Here is a 21,260-nt window from a genome sequence, read left to right as displayed (position 1 = left end):
CTTTGACTTTGGCTGAGATTTTTTTTTTTCTTTTTTTAAGTATCCATGCAATGTTGCTCATATCTTCCCCACCAAGTTGTGTCTGCCTCCTTGATTTTTGCCCTTTTTTTACAACACCTGTCAGGTTATTTTTGGCCTCTTTTGGTGCTTTGCACTGCACCTGGCTTCTGCCCAGACCACTTTCTTGTAGTCACCAAATTTCCCAACTTTCCCTTTTTTGGGGGTTTTTTGCAATTGCATTTCTTTTGATCATATCTCCTTTCCAGAGTGTTTGTAAGCCTTTCTTTGCAGGGTCGCAAGATTTGGTTTCCCTTCCCGAAAGGAAATGAAATTTCCTTTCGGGAAGGGAAACCAAATCTTGCGATTTTAATAGGGATCAATTGGACAGGCTTTGGGGCAAGTCCCTGCACTTGTTGGGCTGTCATGCCTTTTCATGGCTCTGGCTCTGGCTGAGATTTTTTTTTTCTTTTTTTTATTTTTGAATGCATCAGTGCCATGTCCCTCATATATTCCCAACCAAGTTGTATGTACCTCCTTGGATTTTGTTTTGCTTTTACAACACCTGTCAGCATCCTTTTGGCCTTTTTTGGTGCTTTGCACTGCACCTGGCTTCTGCCCAGACCACTTTCTTGTAGTCACCAAATTTTCCATTTTTCTTTTTTTTTTTTTTCAATTTTGTTTCCTTTGATCATATCTCCATTCCAGAGTGTGTGTAAGCCCTTCTTATTTGTTTTGGCCTTCAGCAGGGATCAATTCTGGCATGGCTTGGTGTATGTTGTGGGTGTCCTTGCAGTTGTTTGCATGCCATGCCTTTTCATGGCTTTGGCTCTGGCTGAGATTTTTTTTTTTCTTTTTTTAAGTATCCATGCAATGTTGCTCATATCTTCCCCACCAAGTTGTGTCTGCCTCCTTGATTTTTGCCCTTTTTTTACAACACCTGTCAGGTTATTTTTGGCCTCTTTTGGTGCTTTGCACTGCACCTGGCTTCTGCCCAGACCACTTTCTTGTAGTCACCAAATTTCCTAACTTTCCCTTTTTTGGGGGTTTTTTGCAATTGCATTTCTTTTGATCATATCTCCTTTCCAGAGTGTTTGTAAGCCTTTCTTTGCAGGGTCGCAAGATTTGGTTTCCCTTCCCGAAAGGAAATGAAATTTCCTTTCGGGAAGGGAAACCAAATCTTGCGATTTTAATGGGGATCAATTGGACAAGCTTTGGGGCAAGTCCCTGCACTTGTTGGGCTGTCATGCCTTTTCATGGCTTTGGCTCTGGCGGAGATTTTTTTTTTCTTTATTTTATTTTTGAATGCATCCGTGCCATGTCCCTCATATCTTCCCCACCAAGTTGTATGTACCTCCTTGGATTTTGTTTTGCTTTTACAACACCTGTTAGCATTCTTTTAACTTTTTTTGGTGCTTTGCACTGCACCTGGCTTCTGCCCAGACCACTTTCTTGTAGTCACCAAATTTTCCATTTTTCTTTTTTTTTTTTTTCAATTTTGTTTCCTTTGATCATATCTCCATTCCAGAGTGTGTGTAAGCCCTTCTTATTTGTTTTGGCCTTCAGCAGGGATCAATTCTGGCAAGGCTTGGTGTATGTTGTGCGTGTCCTTGCGGTTGTTTGCATGCCATGCCTTTTCATGGCTTTGACTTTGGCTGAGATTTTTTTTTTTCTTTTTTTAAGTATCCATGCAATGTTGCTCATATCTTCCCCACCAAGTTGTGTCTGCCTCCTTGATTTTTGCCCTTTTTTTACAACACCTGTCAGGTTATTTTTGGCCTCTTTTGGTGCTTTGCACTGCACCTGGCTTCTGCCCAGACCACTTTCTTGTAGTCACCAAATTTCCCAACTTTCCCTTTTTTGGGGGTTTTTTGCAATTGCATTTCTTTTGATCATATCTCCTTTCCAGAGTGTTTGTAAGCCTTTCTTTGCAGGGTCGCAAGATTTGGTTTCCCTTCCCGAAAGGAAATGAAATTTCCTTTCGGGAAGGGAAACCAAATCTTGCGATTTTAATGGGGATCAATTGGACAAGCTTTGGGGCAAGTCCCTGCACTTGTTGGGCTGTCATGCCTTTTCATGGCTTTGGCTCTGGCTGAGATTTTTTTTTTCTTTTTTTTTATTTTTGAATGCATCCGTGCCATGTCCCTCATATCTTCCCCACCAAGTTGTATGTACCTCCTTGGATTTTGTTTTGCTTTTACAACACCTGTCAGCATCCTTTTGGCCTTTTTTGGTGCTTTGCACTGCACCTGGCTTCTGCCCAGACCACTTTCTTGTAGTCACCAAATTTTCCATTTTTCTTTTTTTTTTTTTTCAATTTTGTTTCCTTTGATCATATCTCCATTCCAGAGTGTGTGTAAGCCCTTCTTATTTGTTTTGGCCTTCAGCAGGGATCAATTCTGGCATGGCTTGGTGTATGTTGTGGGTGTCCTTGCAGTTGTTTGCATGCCATGCCTTTTCATGGCTTTGGCTCTGGCTGAGATTTTTTTTTTTTCTTTTTTTAAGTATCCATGCAATGTTGCTCATATCTTCCCCACCAAGTTGTGTCTGCCTCCTTGATTTTTGCCCTTTTTTTACAACACCTGTCAGGTTATTTTTGGCCTCTTTTGGTGCTTTGCACTGCACCTGGCTTCTGCCCAGACCACTTTCTTGTAGTCACCAAATTTCCTAACTTTCCCTTTTTTGGGGGTTTTTTGCAATTGCATTTCTTTTGATCATATCTCCTTTCCAGAGTGTTTGTAAGCCTTTCTTTGCAGGGTCGCAAGATTTGGTTTCCCTTCCCGAAAGGAAATGAAATTTCCTTTCGGGAAGGGAAACCAAATCTTGCGATTTTAATGGGGATCAATTGGACAAGCTTTGGGGCAAGTCCCTGCACTTGTTGGGCTGTCATGCCTTTTCATGGCTTTGGCTCTGGCGGAGATTTTTTTTTTCTTTATTTTATTTTTGAATGCATCCGTGCCATGTCCCTCATATCTTCCCCACCAAGTTGTATGTACCTCCTTGGATTTTGTTTTGCTTTTACAACACCTGTCAGCATCCTTTTGGCCTTTTTTGGTGCTTTGCACTGCACCTGGCTTCTGCACAGACCACTTTCTTGTAGTCACCAAATTTTCCATTTTTCTTTTTTTTTTTTTTTCAATTTTGTTTCCTTTGATCATATCTCCATTCCAGAGTGTGTGTAAGCCCCTCTTATTTGTTTTGGCCTTCAGCAGGGATCAATTCTGGCAAGGCTTGCTGTATGTTGTGCGTGTCCTTGCAGTTGTTTGCATGCCATGCCTTTTCATGGCTTTGGCTCTGGCTGAGATTTTTTTTTTTTTCTTTTTTTAAGTATCCATGCAATGTTGCTCATATCTTCCCCACCAAGTTGTGTCTGCCTCCTTGATTTTTGCCCTTTTTTTACAACACCTCTCAGGTTATTTTTGGCCTCTTTTGGTGCTTTGCACTGCACCTGGCTTCTGCCCAGACCACTTTCTTGTAGTCACCAAATTTCCCAACTTTCCCTTTTTTGGGGGTTTTTTGCAATTGCATTTCTTTTGATCATATCTCCTTTCCAGAGTGTTTGTAAGCCTTTCTTTGCAGGGTCGCAAGATTTGGTTTCCCTTCCCGAAAGGAAATGAAATTTCCTTTCGGGAAGGGAAACCAAATCTTGCGATTTTAATGGGGATCAATTGGACAAGCTTTGGGGCAAGTCCCTGCACTTGTTGGGCTGTCATGCCTTTTCATGGCTTTGGCTCTGGCTGAGATTTTTTTTTTCTTTTTTTTTATTTTTGAATGCATCCGTGCCATGTCCCTCATATCTTCCCCACCAAGTTGTATGTACCTCCTTGGATTTTGTTTTGCTTTTACAACACCTGTTAGCATTCTTTTAACTTTTTTTGGTGCTTTGCACTGCACCTGGCTTCTGCCCAGACCACTTTCTTGTAGTCACCAAATTTTCCATTTTTCTTTTTTTTTTTTTTCAATTTTGTTTCCTTTGATCATATCTCCATTCCAGAGTGTGTGTAAGCCCTTCTTATTTGTTTTGGCCTTCAGCAGGGATCAATTCTGGCAAGGCTTGGTGTATGTTGTGCGTGTCCTTGCGGTTGTTTGCATGCCATGCCTTTTCATGGCTTTGACTTTGGCTGAGATTTTTTTTTTTCTTTTTTTAAGTATCCATGCAATGTCGCTCATATCTTCCCCACCAAGTTGTGTCTGCCTCCTTGATTTTTGCCCTTTTTTTACAACACCTGTCAGGTTATTTTTGGCCTCTTTTGGTGCTTTGCACTGCACCTGGCTTCTGCCCAGACCACTTTCTTGTAGTCACCAAATTTTCCATTTTTCTTTTTTTTTTTTTTTCAATTTTGTTTCCTTTGATCATATCTCCATTCCAGAGTGTGTGTAAGCCATTCTTATTTGTTTTGGCCTTCAGCAGGGATCAATTCTGGCAAGGCTTGGTGTATGTTGTGCGTGTCCTTGCAGTTGTTTGCATGCCATGCCTTTTCATGGCTTTGGCTCTGGCTGAGATTTTTTTTTTTTCTTTTTTTAAGTATCCATGCAATGTTGCTCATATCTTCCCCACCAAGTTGTGTCTGGCTCCTTGATTTTTGCCCTTTTTTTACAACACCTGTCAGATTATTTTTGGCCTCTTTTGGTGCTTTGCACTGCACCTGGCTTCTGCCCAGACCACTTTCTTGTAGTCACCAAATTTCCCAATTTTCCCTTTTTTGGGGGTTTTTTGCAATTGCATTTCTTTTGATCATATCTCCTTTCCAGAGTGTTTGTAAGCCTTTCTTTGCAGGGTCGCAAGATTTGGTTTCCCTTCCCGAAAGGAAATGAAATTTCCTTTCGGGAAGGGAAACCAAATCTTGCGATTTTAATAGGGATCAATTGGACAGGCTTTGGGGCAAGTCCCTGCACTTGTTGGGCTGTCATGCCTTTTCATGGCTCTGGCTCTGGCTGAGATTTTTTTTTTCTTTTTTTTATTTTTGAATGCATCAGTGCCATGTCCCTCATATATTCCCAACCAAGTTGTATGTACCTCCTTGGATTTTGTTTTGCTTTTACAACACCTGTCAGCATCCTTTTGGCCTTTTTTGGTGCTTTGCACTGCACCTGGCTTCTGCCCAGACCACTTTCTTGTAGTCACCAAATTTTCCATTTTTCTTTTTTTTTTTTTTCAATTTTGTTTCCTTTGATCATATCTCCATTCCAGAGTGTGTGTAAGCCCTTCTTATTTGTTTTGGCCTTCAGCAGGGATCAATTCTGGCATGGCTTGGTGTATGTTGTGGGTGTCCTTGCAGTTGTTTGCATGCCATGCCTTTTCATGGCTTTGGCTCTGGCTGAGATTTTTTTTTTTTCTTTTTTTAAGTATCCATGCAATGTTGCTCATATCTTCCCCACCAAGTTGTGTCTGCCTCCTTGATTTTTGCCCTTTTTTTACAACACCTGTCAGGTTATTTTTGGCCTCTTTTGGTGCTTTGCACTGCACCTGGCTTCTGCCCAGACCACTTTCTTGTAGTCACCAAATTTCCTAACTTTCCCTTTTTTGGGGGTTTTTTGCAATTGCATTTCTTTTGATCATATCTCCTTTCCAGAGTGTTTGTAAGCCTTTCTTTGCAGGGTCGCAAGATTTGGTTTCCCTTCCCGAAAGGAAATGAAATTTCCTTTCGGGAAGGGAAACCAAATCTTGCGATTTTAATGGGGATCAATTGGACAAGCTTTGGGGCAAGTCCCTGCACTTGTTGGGCTGTCATGCCTTTTCATGGCTTTGGCTCTGGCGGAGATTTTTTTTTTCTTTATTTTATTTTTGAATGCATCCGTGCCATGTCCCTCATATCTTCCCCACCAAGTTGTATGTACCTCCTTGGATTTTGTTTTGCTTTTACAACACCTGTCAGCATCCTTTTGGCCTTTTTTGGTGCTTTGCACTGCACCTGGCTTCTGCACAGACCACTTTCTTGTAGTCACCAAATTTTCCATTTTTCTTTTTTTTTTTTTTTCAATTTTGTTTCCTTTGATCATATCTCCATTCCAGAGTGTGTGTAAGCCCCTCTTATTTGTTTTGGCCTTCAGCAGGGATCAATTCTGGCAAGGCTTGCTGTATGTTGTGCGTGTCCTTGCAGTTGTTTGCATGCCATGCCTTTTCATGGCTTTGGCTCTGGCTGAGATTTTTTTTTTTCTTTTTTTAAGTATCCATGCAATGTCGCTCATATCTTCCCCACCAAGTTGTGTCTGCCTCCTTGATTTTTGCCCTTTTTTTACAACACCTGTCAGGTTATTTTTGGCCTCTTTTGGTGCTTTGCACTGCACCTGGCTTCTGCCCAGACCACTTTCTTGTAGTCACCAAATTTTCCATTTTTCTTTTTTTTTTTTTTTCAATTTTGTTTCCTTTGATCATATCTCCATTCCTGAGTGTGTGTAAGCCCTTCTTATTTGTTTTTCGCCTTCAGCAGGGATCAATTCTGGCAAGGCTTGGTGTATGTTGTGCGTGTCCTTGCAGTTGTTTGCATGCCATGCCTTTTCATGGCTTTGACTTTGGCTGAGATTTTTTTTTTTCTTTTTTTAAGTATCCATGCAATGTTGCTCATATCTTCCCCACCAAGTTGTGTCTGGCTCCTTGATTTTTGCCCTTTTTTTACAACACCTGTCAGATTATTTTTGGCCTCTTTTGGTGCTTTGCACTGCACCTGGCTTCTGCCCAGACCACTTTCTTGTAGTCACCAAATTTCCCAATTTTCCCTTTTTTGGGGGTTTTTTGCAATTGCATTTCTTTTGATCATATCTCCTTTCCAGAGTGTTTGTAAGCCTTTCTTTGCAGGGTCGCAAGATTTGGTTTCCCTTCCCGAAAGGAAATTTCATTTCCTTTCGGGAAGGGAAACCAAATCTTGCGATTTTAATAGGGATCAATTGGACAGGCTTTGGGGCAAGTCCCTGCACTTGTTGGGCTGTCATGCCTTTTCATGGCTCTGGCTCTGGCTGAGATTTTTTTTTTCTTTTTTTTATTTTTGAATGCATCAGTGCCATGTCCCTCATATATTCCCAACCAAGTTGTATGTACCTCCTTGGATTTTGTTTTGCTTTTACAACACCTGTCAGCATCCTTTTGGCCTTTTTTGGTGCTTTGCACTGCACCTGGCTTCTGCCCAGACCACTTTCTTGTAGTCACCAAATTTTCCATTTTTCTTTTTTTTTTTTTTCAATTTTGTTTCCTTTGATCATATCTCCATTCCAGAGTGTGTGTAAGCCCTTCTTATTTGTTTTGGCCTTCAGCAGGGATCAATTCTGGCATGGCTTGGTGTATGTTGTGGGTGTCCTTGCAGTTGTTTGCATGCCATGCCTTTTCATGGCTTTGGCTCTGGCTGAGATTTTTTTTTTTTCTTTTTTTAAGTATCCATGCAATGTTGCTCATATCTTCCCCACCAAGTTGTGTCTGCCTCCTTGATTTTTGCCCTTTTTTTACAACACCTGTCAGGTTATTTTTGGCCTCTTTTGGTGCTTTGCACTGCACCTGGCTTCTGCCCAGACCACTTTCTTGTAGTCACCAAATTTCCTAACTTTCCCTTTTTTGGGGGTTTTTTGCAATTGCATTTCTTTTGATCATATCTCCTTTCCAGAGTGTTTGTAAGCCTTTCTGTGCAGGGTCGCAAGATTTGGTTTCCCTTCCCGAAAGGAAATGAAATTTCCTTTCGGGAAGGGAAACCAAATCTTGCGATTTTAATGGGGATCAATTGGACAAGCTTTGGGGCAAGTCCCTGCACTTGTTGGGCTGTCATGCCTTTTCATGGCTTTGGCTCTGGCGGAGATTTTTTTTTTCTTTATTTTATTTTTGAATGCATCCGTGCCATGTCCCTCATATCTTCCCCACCAAGTTGTATGTACCTCCTTGGATTTTGTTTTGCTTTTACAACACCTGTCAGCATCCTTTTGGCCTTTTTTGGTGCTTTGCACTGCACCTGGCTTCTGCACAGACCACTTTCTTGTAGTCACCAAATTTTCCATTTTTCTTTTTTTTTTTTTTCAATTTTGTTTCCTTTGATCATATCTCCATTCCAGAGTGTGTGTAAGCCCCTCTTATTTGTTTTGGCCTTCAGCAGGGATCAATTCTGGCAAGGCTTGCTGTATGTTGTGCGTGTCCTTGCAGTTGTTTGCATGCCATGCCTTTTCATGGCTTTGGCTCTGGCTGAGATTTTTTTTTTTTTCTTTTTTTAAGTATCCATGCAATGTTGCTCATATCTTCCCCACCAAGTTGTGTCTGCCTCCTTGATTTTTGCCCTTTTTTTACAACACCTCTCAGGTTATTTTTGGCCTCTTTTGGTGCTTTGCACTGCACCTGGCTTCTGCCCAGACCACTTTCTTGTAGTCACCAAATTTCCCAACTTTCCCTTTTTTGGGGGTTTTTTGCAATTGCATTTCTTTTGATCATATCTCCTTTCCAGAGTGTTTGTAAGCCTTTCTTTGCAGGGTCGCAAGATTTGGTTTCCCTTCCCGAAAGGAAATGAAATTTCCTTTCGGGAAGGGAAACCAAATCTTGCGATTTTAATGGGGATCAATTGGACAAGCTTTGGGGCAAGTCCCTGCACTTGTTGGGCTGTCATGCCTTTTCATGGCTTTGGCTCTGGCTGAGATTTTTTTTTTCTTTTTTTTTATTTTTGAATGCATCCGTGCCATGTCCCTCATATCTTCCCCACCAAGTTGTATGTACCTCCTTGGATTTTGTTTTGCTTTTACAACACCTGTTAGCATTCTTTTAACTTTTTTTGGTGCTTTGCACTGCACCTGGCTTCTGCCCAGACCACTTTCTTGTAGTCACCAAATTTTCCATTTTTCTTTTTTTTTTTTTTCAATTTTGTTTCCTTTGATCATATCTCCATTCCAGAGTGTGTGTAAGCCCTTCTTATTTGTTTTGGCCTTCAGCAGGGATCAATTCTGGCAAGGCTTGGTGTATGTTGTGCGTGTCCTTGCGGTTGTTTGCATGCCATGCCTTTTCATGGCTTTGACTTTGGCTGAGATTTTTTTTTTTCTTTTTTTAAGTATCCATGCAATGTCGCTCATATCTTCCCCACCAAGTTGTGTCTGCCTCCTTGATTTTTGCCCTTTTTTTACAACACCTGTCAGGTTATTTTTGGCCTCTTTTGGTGCTTTGCACTGCACCTGGCTTCTGCCCAGACCACTTTCTTGTAGTCACCAAATTTTCCATTTTTCTTTTTTTTTTTTTTTCAATTTTGTTTCCTTTGATCATATCTCCATTCCAGAGTGTGTGTAAGCCATTCTTATTTGTTTTGGCCTTCAGCAGGGATCAATTCTGGCAAGGCTTGGTGTATGTTGTGCGTGTCCTTGCAGTTGTTTGCATGCCATGCCTTTTCATGGCTTTGGCTCTGGCTGAGATTTTTTTTTTTTCTTTTTTTAAGTATCCATGCAATGTTGCTCATATCTTCCCCACCAAGTTGTGTCTGGCTCCTTGATTTTTGCCCTTTTTTTACAACACCTGTCAGATTATTTTTGGCCTCTTTTGGTGCTTTGCACTGCACCTGGCTTCTGCCCAGACCACTTTCTTGTAGTCACCAAATTTCCCAATTTTCCCTTTTTTGGGGGTTTTTTGCAATTGCATTTCTTTTGATCATATCTCCTTTCCAGAGTGTTTGTAAGCCTTTCTTTGCAGGGTCGCAAGATTTGGTTTCCCTTCCCGAAAGGAAATGAAATTTCCTTTCGGGAAGGGAAACCAAATCTTGCGATTTTAATAGGGATCAATTGGACAGGCTTTGGGGCAAGTCCCTGCACTTGTTGGGCTGTCATGCCTTTTCATGGCTCTGGCTCTGGCTGAGATTTTTTTTTTCTTTTTTTTATTTTTGAATGCATCAGTGCCATGTCCCTCATATATTCCCAACCAAGTTGTATGTACCTCCTTGGATTTTGTTTTGCTTTTACAACACCTGTCAGCATCCTTTTGGCCTTTTTTGGTGCTTTGCACTGCACCTGGCTTCTGCCCAGACCACTTTCTTGTAGTCACCAAATTTTCCATTTTTCTTTTTTTTTTTTTTCAATTTTGTTTCCTTTGATCATATCTCCATTCCAGAGTGTGTGTAAGCCCTTCTTATTTGTTTTGGCCTTCAGCAGGGATCAATTCTGGCATGGCTTGGTGTATGTTGTGGGTGTCCTTGCAGTTGTTTGCATGCCATGCCTTTTCATGGCTTTGGCTCTGGCTGAGATTTTTTTTTTTTCTTTTTTTAAGTATCCATGCAATGTTGCTCATATCTTCCCCACCAAGTTGTGTCTGCCTCCTTGATTTTTGCCCTTTTTTTACAACACCTGTCAGGTTATTTTTGGCCTCTTTTGGTGCTTTGCACTGCACCTGGCTTCTGCCCAGACCACTTTCTTGTAGTCACCAAATTTCCTAACTTTCCCTTTTTTGGGGGTTTTTTGCAATTGCATTTCTTTTGATCATATCTCCTTTCCAGAGTGTTTGTAAGCCTTTCTTTGCAGGGTCGCAAGATTTGGTTTCCCTTCCCGAAAGGAAATGAAATTTCCTTTCGGGAAGGGAAACCAAATCTTGCGATTTTAATGGGGATCAATTGGACAAGCTTTGGGGCAAGTCCCTGCACTTGTTGGGCTGTCATGCCTTTTCATGGCTTTGGCTCTGGCGGAGATTTTTTTTTTCTTTATTTTATTTTTGAATGCATCCGTGCCATGTCCCTCATATCTTCCCCACCAAGTTGTATGTACCTCCTTGGATTTTGTTTTGCTTTTACAACACCTGTCAGCATCCTTTTGGCCTTTTTTGGTGCTTTGCACTGCACCTGGCTTCTGCACAGACCACTTTCTTGTAGTCACCAAATTTTCCATTTTTCTTTTTTTTTTTTTTTCAATTTTGTTTCCTTTGATCATATCTCCATTCCAGAGTGTGTGTAAGCCCCTCTTATTTGTTTTGGCCTTCAGCAGGGATCAATTCTGGCAAGGCTTGCTGTATGTTGTGCGTGTCCTTGCAGTTGTTTGCATGCCATGCCTTTTCATGGCTTTGGCTCTGGCTGAGATTTTTTTTTTTCTTTTTTTAAGTATCCATGCAATGTCGCTCATATCTTCCCCACCAAGTTGTGTCTGCCTCCTTGATTTTTGCCCTTTTTTTACAACACCTGTCAGGTTATTTTTGGCCTCTTTTGGTGCTTTGCACTGCACCTGGCTTCTGCCCAGACCACTTTCTTGTAGTCACCAAATTTTCCATTTTTCTTTTTTTTTTTTTTTCAATTTTGTTTCCTTTGATCATATCTCCATTCCAGAGTGTGTGTAAGCCATTCTTATTTGTTTTGGCCTTCAGCAGGGATCAATTCTGGCAAGGCTTGGTGTATGTTGTGCGTGTCCTTGCAGTTGTTTGCATGCCATGCCTTTTCATGGCTTTGGCTCTGGCTGAGATTTTTTTTTTTTCTTTTTTTAAGTATCCATGCAATGTTGCTCATATCTTCCCCACCAAGTTGTGTCTGGCTCCTTGATTTTTGCCCTTTTTTTACAACACCTGTCAGATTATTTTTGGCCTCTTTTGGTGCTTTGCACTGCACCTGGCTTCTGCCCAGACCACTTTCTTGTAGTCACCAAATTTCCCAATTTTCCCTTTTTTGGGGGTTTTTTGCAATTGCATTTCTTTTGATCATATCTCCTTTCCAGAGTGTTTGTAAGCCTTTCTTTGCAGGGTCGCAAGATTTGGTTTCCCTTCCCGAAAGGAAATGAAATTTCCTTTCGGGAAGGGAAACCAAATCTTGCGATTTTAATAGGGATCAATTGGACAGGCTTTGGGGCAAGTCCCTGCACTTGTTGGGCTGTCATGCCTTTTCATGGCTCTGGCTCTGGCTGAGATTTTTTTTTTCTTTTTTTTATTTTTGAATGCATCAGTGCCATGTCCCTCATATATTCCCAACCAAGTTGTATGTACCTCCTTGGATTTTGTTTTGCTTTTACAACACCTGTCAGCATCCTTTTGGCCTTTTTTGGTGCTTTGCACTGCACCTGGCTTCTGCCCAGACCACTTTCTTGTAGTCACCAAATTTTCCATTTTTCTTTTTTTTTTTTTTCAATTTTGTTTCCTTTGATCATATCTCCATTCCAGAGTGTGTGTAAGCCCTTCTTATTTGTTTTGGCCTTCAGCAGGGATCAATTCTGGCATGGCTTGGTGTATGTTGTGGGTGTCCTTGCAGTTGTTTGCATGCCATGCCTTTTCATGGCTTTGGCTCTGGCTGAGATTTTTTTTTTTTCTTTTTTTAAGTATCCATGCAATGTTGCTCATATCTTCCCCACCAAGTTGTGTCTGCCTCCTTGATTTTTGCCCTTTTTTTACAACACCTGTCAGGTTATTTTTGGCCTCTTTTGGTGCTTTGCACTGCACCTGGCTTCTGCCCAGACCACTTTCTTGTAGTCACCAAATTTCCTAACTTTCCCTTTTTTGGGGGTTTTTTGCAATTGCATTTCTTTTGATCATATCTCCTTTCCAGAGTGTTTGTAAGCCTTTCTTTGCAGGGTCGCAAGATTTGGTTTCCCTTCCCGAAAGGAAATGAAATTTCCTTTCGGGAAGGGAAACCAAATCTTGCGATTTTAATGGGGATCAATTGGACAAGCTTTGGGGCAAGTCCCTGCACTTGTTGGGCTGTCATGCCTTTTCATGGCTTTGGCTCTGGCGGAGATTTTTTTTTTCTTTATTTTATTTTTGAATGCATCCGTGCCATGTCCCTCATATCTTCCCCACCAAGTTGTATGTACCTCCTTGGATTTTGTTTTGCTTTTACAACACCTGTCAGCATCCTTTTGGCCTTTTTTGGTGCTTTGCACTGCACCTGGCTTCTGCACAGACCACTTTCTTGTAGTCACCAAATTTTCCATTTTTCTTTTTTTTTTTTTTTCAATTTTGTTTCCTTTGATCATATCTCCATTCCAGAGTGTGTGTAAGCCCCTCTTATTTGTTTTGGCCTTCAGCAGGGATCAATTCTGGCAAGGCTTGCTGTATGTTGTGCGTGTCCTTGCAGTTGTTTGCATGCCATGCCTTTTCATGGCTTTGGCTCTGGCTGAGATTTTTTTTTTTTTCTTTTTTTAAGTATCCATGCAATGTTGCTCATATCTTCCCCACCAAGTTGTGTCTGCCTCCTTGATTTTTGCCCTTTTTTTACAACACCTCTCAGGTTATTTTTGGCCTCTTTTGGTGCTTTGCACTGCACCTGGCTTCTGCCCAGACCACTTTCTTGTAGTCACCAAATTTCCCAACTTTCCCTTTTTTGGGGGTTTTTTGCAATTGCATTTCTTTTGATCATATCTCCTTTCCAGAGTGTTTGTAAGCCTTTCTTTGCAGGGTCGCAAGATTTGGTTTCCCTTCCCGAAAGGAAATGAAATTTCCTTTCGGGAAGGGAAACCAAATCTTGCGATTTTAATGGGGATCAATTGGACAAGCTTTGGGGCAAGTCCCTGCACTTGTTGGGCTGTCATGCCTTTTCATGGCTTTGGCTCTGGCTGAGATTTTTTTTTTCTTTTTTTTTATTTTTGAATGCATCCGTGCCATGTCCCTCATATCTTCCCCACCAAGTTGTATGTACCTCCTTGGATTTTGTTTTGCTTTTACAACACCTGTTAGCATTCTTTTAACTTTTTTTGGTGCTTTGCACTGCACCTGGCTTCTGCCCAGACCACTTTCTTGTAGTCACCAAATTTTCCATTTTTCTTTTTTTTTTTTTTCAATTTTGTTTCCTTTGATCATATCTCCATTCCAGAGTGTGTGTAAGCCCTTCTTATTTGTTTTGGCCTTCAGCAGGGATCAATTCTGGCAAGGCTTGGTGTATGTTGTGCGTGTCCTTGCGGTTGTTTGCATGCCATGCCTTTTCATGGCTTTGACTTTGGCTGAGATTTTTTTTTTTCTTTTTTTAAGTATCCATGCAATGTCGCTCATATCTTCCCCACCAAGTTGTGTCTGCCTCCTTGATTTTTGCCCTTTTTTTACAACACCTGTCAGGTTATTTTTGGCCTCTTTTGGTGCTTTGCACTGCACCTGGCTTCTGCCCAGACCACTTTCTTGTAGTCACCAAATTTTCCATTTTTCTTTTTTTTTTTTTTTCAATTTTGTTTCCTTTGATCATATCTCCATTCCAGAGTGTGTGTAAGCCATTCTTATTTGTTTTGGCCTTCAGCAGGGATCAATTCTGGCAAGGCTTGGTGTATGTTGTGCGTGTCCTTGCAGTTGTTTGCATGCCATGCCTTTTCATGGCTTTGGCTCTGGCTGAGATTTTTTTTTTTTCTTTTTTTAAGTATCCATGCAATGTTGCTCATATCTTCCCCACCAAGTTGTGTCTGGCTCCTTGATTTTTGCCCTTTTTTTACAACACCTGTCAGATTATTTTTGGCCTCTTTTGGTGCTTTGCACTGCACCTGGCTTCTGCCCAGACCACTTTCTTGTAGTCACCAAATTTCCCAATTTTCCCTTTTTTGGGGGTTTTTTGCAATTGCATTTCTTTTGATCATATCTCCTTTCCAGAGTGTTTGTAAGCCTTTCTTTGCAGGGTCGCAAGATTTGGTTTCCCTTCCCGAAAGGAAATGAAATTTCCTTTCGGGAAGGGAAACCAAATCTTGCGATTTTAATAGGGATCAATTGGACAGGCTTTGGGGCAAGTCCCTGCACTTGTTGGGCTGTCATGCCTTTTCATGGCTCTGGCTCTGGCTGAGATTTTTTTTTTCTTTTTTTTATTTTTGAATGCATCAGTGCCATGTCCCTCATATATTCCCAACCAAGTTGTATGTACCTCCTTGGATTTTGTTTTGCTTTTACAACACCTGTCAGCATCCTTTTGGCCTTTTTTGGTGCTTTGCACTGCACCTGGCTTCTGCCCAGACCACTTTCTTGTAGTCACCAAATTTTCCATTTTTCTTTTTTTTTTTTTTCAATTTTGTTTCCTTTGATCATATCTCCATTCCAGAGTGTGTGTAAGCCCTTCTTATTTGTTTTGGCCTTCAGCAGGGATCAATTCTGGCATGGCTTGGTGTATGTTGTGGGTGTCCTTGCAGTTGTTTGCATGCCATGCCTTTTCATGGCTTTGGCTCTGGCTGAGATTTTTTTTTTTTCTTTTTTTAAGTATCCATGCAATGTTGCTCATATCTTCCCCACCAAGTTGTGTCTGCCTCCTTGATTTTTGCCCTTTTTTTACAACACCTGTCAGGTTATTTTTGGCCTCTTTTGGTGCTTTGCACTGCACCTGGCTTCTGCCCAGACCACTTTCTTGTAGTCACCAAATTTCCTAACTTTCCCTTTTTTGGGGGTTTTTTGCAATTGCATTTCTTTTGATCATATCTCCTTTCCAGAGTGTTTGTAAGCCTTTCTTTGCAGGGTCGCAAGATTTGGTTTCCCTTCCCGAAAGGAAATGAAATTTCCTTTCGGGAAGGGAAACCAAATCTTGCGATTTTAATGGGGATCAATTGGACAAGCTTTGGGGCAAGTCCCTGCACTTGTTGGGCTGTCATGCCTTTTCATGGCTTTGGCTCTGGCGGAGATTTTTTTTTTCTTTATTTTATTTTTGAATGCATCCGTGCCATGTCCCTCATATCTTCCCCACCAAGTTGTATGTACCTCCTTGGATTTTGTTTTGCTTTTACAACACCTGTCAGCATCCTTTTGGCCTTTTTTGGTGCTTTGCACTGCACCTGGCTTCTGCACAGACCACTTTCTTGTAGTCACCAAATTTTCCATTTTTCTTTTTTTTTTTTTTTCAATTTTGTTTCCTTTGATCATATCTCCATTCCAGAGTGTGTGTAAGCCCCTCTTATTTGTTTTGGCCTTCAGCAGGGATCAATTCTGGCAAGGCTTGCTGTATGTTGTGCGTGTCCTTGCAGTTGTTTGCATGCCATGCCTTTTCATGGCTTTGGCTCTGGCTGAGATTTTTTTTTTTTCTTTTTTTAAGTATCCATGCAATGTTGCTCATATCTTCCCCACCAAGTTGTGTCTGCCTCCTTGATTTTTGCCCTTTTTTTACAACACCTGTCAGGTTATTTTTGGCCTCTTTTGGTGCTTTGCACTGCACCTGGCTTCTGCCCAGACCACTTTCTTGTAGTCACCAAATTTCCCAATTTTCCCTTTTTTGGGGGTTTTTTGCAATTGCATTTCTTTTGATCATATCTCCTTTCCAGAGTGTTTGTAAGCCTTTCTTTGCAGGGTCGCAAGATTTGCTTTCCCTTCCCGAAAGGAAATGAAATTTCCTTTCGGGAAGGGAAACCAAATCTTGCGATTTTAATGGGGATCAATTGGACAAGCTTTGGGGCAAGTCCCTGCACTTGTTGGGCTGTCATGCCTTTTCATGGCTTTGGCTCTGGCTGAGATTTTTTTTTTCTTTTTTTTTATTTTTGAATGCATCCGTGCCATGTCCCCCATATCTTCCCCACCAAGTTGTATGTACCTCCTTGGAGTTTGTTTTGCTTTTACAACACCTGTCAGCATCCTTTTGGCCTTTTTTGGTGCTTTGCACTGCACCTGGCTTCTGCACAGACCACTTTCTTGTAGTCACCAAATTTTCCATTTTTCTTTTTTTTTTTTTTCCAATTTCCTTTCCTTTGATCATATCTCCATTCCAGAGTGTGTGTAAGCCCCTCTTATTTGTTTTGGCCTTCAGCAGGGATCAATTCTGGCAAGGCTTGCTGTATGTTGTGCGTGTCCTTGCAGTTGTTTGCATGCCATGCCTTTTCATGGCTTTGGCTCTGGCTGAGATTTTTTTTTTTCTTTTTTTAAGTATCCATGCAATGTTGCTCATATCTTCCCCACCAAGTTGTGTCTGCCTCCTTGATTTTTGCCCTTTTTTTACAACACCTGTCAGGTTATTTTTGGCCTCTTTTGGTGCTTTGCACTGCACCTGGCTTCTGCCCAGACCACTTTCTTGTAGTCACCAAATTTCCCAACTTTCCCTTTTTTGGGGGTTTTTTGCAATTGCATTTCTTTTGATCATATCTCCTTTCCAGAGTGTTTGTAAGCCTTTCTTTGCAGGGTCGCAAGATTTGGTTTCCCTTCCCGAAAGGAAATGAAATTTCCTTTCGGGAAGGGAAACCAAATCTTGCGATTTTAATGGGGATCAATTGGACAGGCTTTGGGGCAAGTCCCTGCACTTGTTGGGCTGTCATGCCTTTTCATGGCTTTGGCTCTGGCTGAGATTTTTTTTTTCTTTTTTTTTATTTTTGAATGCATCCGTGCCATGTCCCTCATATCTTCCCCACCAAGTTGTATGTACCTCCTTGGATTTTGTTTTGCTTTTACAACACCTGTCAGCATCCTTTTGGCCTTTTTTGGTGCTTTGCACTGCACCTGGCTTCTGCACAGACCACTTTCTTGTAGTCACCAAATTTTCAATTTTTCTTTTTTTTTTTTTTTAATTTTGTTTCCTTTGATCATATCTCCATTCCAGAGTGTGTGTAAGCCCTTCTTATTTGTTTTGGCCTTCAGCAGGGATCAATTCTGGCAAGGCTTGGTGTATGTTGTGCGTGTCCTTGCAGTTGTTTGCATGCCATGCCTTTTCATGGCTTTGACATTGGCTGAGATTTTTTTTTTTCTTTTTTTAAGTATCCATGCAATGTTGCTCATATCTTCCCCACCAAGTTGTGTCTGCCTCCTTGATTTTTGCCCTTTTTTTACAACACCTGTACGGTTATTTTTGGCCTCTTTTGGTGCTTTGCACTGCACCTGGCTTCTGCCCAGACCACTTTCTTGTAGTCACCAAATTTCCCAACTTTCCCTTTTTTGGGGGTTTTTTGCAATTGCATTTCTTTTGATCATATCTCCTTTCCAGAGTGTTTGTAAGCCTTTCTTTGCAGGGTCGCAAGATTTGGTTTCCCTTCCCGAAAGGAAATGAAATTTCCTTTCGGGAAGGGAAACCAAATCTTGCGATTTTAATGGGGATCAATTGGACAAGCTTTGGGGCAAGTCCCTGCACTTGTTGGGCTGTCATGCCTTTTCATGGCTTTGGCTCTGGCTGAGATTTTTTTTTTTCTTTTTTTTTATTTTTGAATGCATCCGTGCCATGTCCCTCATATCTTCCCCACCAAGTTGTATGTACCTCCTTGGATTTTGTTTTGCTTTTACAACACCTGTCAGCATCCTTTTGGCCTTTTTTGGTGCTTTGCACTGCACCTGGCTTCTGCCCAGACCACTTTCTTGTAGTCACCAAATTTTCCATTTTTCTTTTTTTTTTTTTTCAATTTTGTTTCCTTTGATCATATCTCCATTCCAGAGTGTGTGTAAGCCCTTCTTATTTGTTTTGGCCTTCAGCAGGGATCAATTCTGGCAAGGCTTGGTGTATGTTGTGCGTGTCCTTGCGGTTGTTTGCATGCCATGCCTTTTCATGGCTTTGACTTTGGCTGAGATTTTTTTTTTTCTTTTTTTAAGTATCCATGCAATGTCGCTCATATCTTCCCCACCAAGTTGTGTCTGCCTCCTTGATTTTTGCCCTTTTTTTACAACACCTGTCAGGTTATTTTTGGCCTCTTTTGGTGCTTTGCACTGCACCTGGCTTCTGCCCAGACCACTTTCTTGTAGTCACCAAATTTTCCATTTTTCTTTTTTTTTTTTTTTCAATTTTGTTTCCTTTGATCATATCTCCATTCCAGAGTGTGTGTAAGCCATTCTTATTTGTTTTGGCCTTCAGCAGGGATCAATTCTGGCAAGGCTTGGTGTATGTTGTGCGTGTCCTTGCAGTTGTTTGCATGCCATGCCTTTTCATGGCTTTGGCTCTGGCTGAGATTTTTTTTTTTTCTTTTTTTAAGTATCCATGCAATGTTGCTCATATCTTCCCCACCAAGTTGTGTCTGGCTCCTTGATTTTTGCCCTTTTTTTACAACACCTGTCAGATTATTTTTGGCCTCTTTTGGTGCTTTGCACTGCACCTGGCTTCTGCCCAGACCACTTTCTTGTAGTCACCAAATTTCCCAATTTTCCCTTTTTTGGGGGTTTTTTGCAATTGCATTTCTTTTGATCATATCTCCTTTCCAGAGTGTTTGTAAGCCTTTCTTTGCAGGGTCGCAAGATTTGGTTTCCCTTCCCGAAAGGAAATGAAATTTCCTTTCGGGAAGGGAAACCAAATCTTGCGATTTTAATGGGGATCAATTGGACAAGCTTTGGGGCAAGTCCCTGCACTTGTTGGGCTGTCATGCCTTTTCATGGCTTTGGCTCTGGCGGAGATTTTTTTTTTCTTTATTTTATTTTTGAATGCATCCGTGCCATGTCCCTCATATCTTCCCCACCAAGTTGTATGTACCTCCTTGGATTTTGTTTTGCTTTTACAACACCTGTCAGCATCCTTTTGGCCTTTTTTGGTGCTTTGCACTGCACCTGGCTTCTGCACAGACCACTTTCTTGTAGTCACCAAATTTTCCATTTTTCTTTTTTTTTTTTTTTCAATTTTGTTTCCTTTGATCATATCTCCATTCCAGAGTGTGTGTAAGCCCCTCTTATTTGTTTTGGCCTTCAGCAGGGATCAATTCTGGCAAGGCTTGCTGTATGTTGTGCGTGTCCTTGCAGTTGTTTGCATGCCATGCCTTTTCATGGCTTTGGCTCTGGCTGAGATTTTTTTTTTTTCTTTTTTTAAGTATCCATGCAATGTTGCTCATATCTTCCCCACCAAGTTGTGTCTGCCTCCTTGATTTTTGCCCTTTTTTTACAACACCTGTCAGGTTATTTTTGGCCTCTTTTGGTGCTTTGCACTGCACCTGGCTTCTGCCCAGACCACTTTCTTGTAGTCACCAAATTTCCCAATTTTCCCTTTTTTGGGGGTTTTTTGCAATTGCATTTCTTTTGATCATATCTCCTTTCCAGAGTGTTTGTAAGCCTTTCTTTGCAGGGTCGCAAGATTTGCTTTCCCTTCCCGAAAGGAAATGAAATTTCCTTTCGGGAAGGGAAACCAAATCTTGCGATTTTAATGGGGATCAATTGGACAAGCTTTGGGGCAAGTCCCTGCACTTGTTGGGCTGTCATGCCTTTTCATGGCTTTGGCTCTGGCTGAGATTTTTTTTTTCTTTTTTTTTATTTTTGAATGCATCCGTGCCATGTCCCCCATATCTTCCCCACCAAGTTGTATGTACCTCCTTGGAGTTTGTTTTGCTTTTACAACACCTGTCAGCATCCTTTTGGCCTTTTTTGGTGCTTTGCACTGCACCTGGCTTCTGCACAGACCACTTTCTTGTAGTCACCAAATTTTCCATTTTTCTTTTTTTTTTTTTTCCAATTTCCTTTCCTTTGATCATATCTCCATTCCAGAGTGTGTGTAAGCCCCTCTTATTTGTTTTGGCCTTCAGCAGGGATCAATTCTGGCAAGGCTTGCTGTATGTTGTGCGTGTCCTTGCAGTTGTTTGCATGCCATGCCTTTTCATGGCTTTGGCTCTGGCTGAGATTTTTTTTTTTCTTTTTTTAAGTATCCATGCAATGTTGCTCATATCTTCCCCACCAAGTTGTGTCTGCCTCCTTGATTTTTGCCCTTTTTTTACAACACCTGTCAGGTTATTTTTGGCCTCTTTTGGTGCTTTGCACTGCACCTGGCTTCTGCCCAGACCACTTTCTTGTAGTCACCAAATTTCCCAACTTTCCCTTTTTTGGGGGTTTTTTGCAATTGCATTTCTTTTGATCATATCTCCTTTCCAGAGTGTTTGTAAGCCTTTCTTTGCAGGGTCGCAAGATTTGGTTTCCCTTCCCGAAAGGAAATGAAATTTCCTTTCGGGAAGGGAAACCAAATCTTGCGATTTTAATGGGGATCAATTGGACAGGCTTTGGGGCAAGTCCCTGCACTTGTTGGGCTGTCATGCCTTTTCATGGCTTTGGCTCTGGCTGAGATTTTTTTTTTCTTTTTTTTTATTTTTGAATGCATCCGTGCCATGTCCCTCATATCTTCCCCACCAAGTTGTATGTACCTCCTTGGATTTTGTTTTGCTTTTACAACACCTGTCAGCATCCTTTTGGCCTTTTTTGGTGCTTTGCACTGCACCTGGCTTCTGCACAGACCACTTTCTTGTAGTCACCAAATTTTCAATTTTTCTTTTTTTTTTTTTTTAATTTTGTTTCCTTTGATCATATCTCCATTCCAGAGTGTGTGTAAGCCCTTCTTATTTGTTTTGGCCTTCAGCAGGGATCAATTCTGGCAAGGCTTGGTGTATGTTGTGCGTGTCCTTGCAGTTGTTTGCATGCCATGCCTTTTCATGGCTTTGACATTGGCTGAGATTTTTTTTTTTCTTTTTTTAAGTATCCATGCAATGTTGCTCATATCTTCCCCACCAAGTTGTGTCTGCCTCCTTGATTTTTGCCCTTT

This window comes from Haemorhous mexicanus, chromosome 3, assembly GCF_027477595.1.
Source record: "Haemorhous mexicanus isolate bHaeMex1 chromosome 3, bHaeMex1.pri, whole genome shotgun sequence".
NCBI classification, from domain to species: Eukaryota; Metazoa; Chordata; class Aves; order Passeriformes; family Fringillidae; genus Haemorhous; species Haemorhous mexicanus.
The sequence above is the reverse complement of the archived record's forward strand: the minus strand, read 5'-3'. Positions refer to the sequence as shown.